The following is a 990-nucleotide window of genomic DNA, read 5'->3' on the forward strand; positions in this document are numbered from 1 at the left end:
GAGAGAGAGAGAGAGAGAGAGAGAGAGATAGAGAGAGAGAACACGAGCAAGAGAGGAGCAGAGACAGAAGGAGACACAGAATCGGAAGTGGGCTCCAGACTCTGAGCTATCAGCACAGACATGGGGCTCGAACCCCCAACAACGAGATCATGACATGAGCCAAAGTTGGACGCAACCTACTGAGCCACCAGGAACCCCTGATCTATGTATTTTTATGCCAATACCATAATGTCTTGGTTACTATAGCTCTGTAGTATAGTCTGAAATCAGGAGTATGATACCTCCAGCTTTATTCTACCTTCTCGAGATTGGTTTAGCTAGTCAAGATTTTTGGCAGTTCCACACAAATTTTAGAATTATTCTAATTCTGTGAAAAATGTCATTGGGATTTGATAGAGATTGCATTGAATTTTTAGATTGCTTAAGATGGTATGGACATTTTAATGATGTTAATTCTTCCAGTCCATGAACACAGACCATCTTTCCATATATTTGTGTCTTCTTCAAATTCCTTTATCAATGTCTTGTAGTTTTCAGCATACAGGTCTTGGGTAAATTTATTCCTAGGTATTTTTTTTGTGCAGTTGTAAATTGGATTGTCTTCTTACACTCTCTTTGTGATGGTTTGTTATTAGTGTATAAAAATGCAGTAGATTTCTGTAAATAGATTTTGTTTCCTGCAACTTTACTGAATTCATTTGTTAGTTCTAACAGTTTTTTGTGGTCCTTAGGATTTTCTGTATGTAGTATCATGTGGTCTACAAATAGTGAGTGTTTTACTTCTGCCTTTCTGATTTGGATACCTTTCATTTCCTTTTTTTTTTTTTTTTTTTTTTTNCCTTTATTATATTGAGGTACATTCCCTCATGAGTTTTTATCATACATGAATGTTGGATTTTGTCAGATACTTTTTCTAGATCTATTGAGATAATAATGTTATTTTTATCCTTCATTTTTACTAATGTGGTGTATCATGTTGTTTGATTAGTG

General features: G+C 35.1%; 1 protein-coding gene across 1 annotated transcript in view; it reads left to right on the top strand.

The window, feature by feature from the left end:
* DGAT2L6 (diacylglycerol O-acyltransferase 2 like 6) overlaps positions 1 to 990 on the top strand; it is a 23749-nt gene that overhangs the window by 10230 nt on the left and 12529 nt on the right. The window lies entirely within an intron of this gene.

This window comes from Crocuta crocuta, unplaced genomic scaffold (assembly GCF_008692635.1).
Source record: "Crocuta crocuta isolate KB4526 unplaced genomic scaffold, BGI_CrCroc_1.0 scaffold394, whole genome shotgun sequence".
NCBI classification, from domain to species: domain Eukaryota; kingdom Metazoa; phylum Chordata; class Mammalia; order Carnivora; family Hyaenidae; genus Crocuta; species Crocuta crocuta.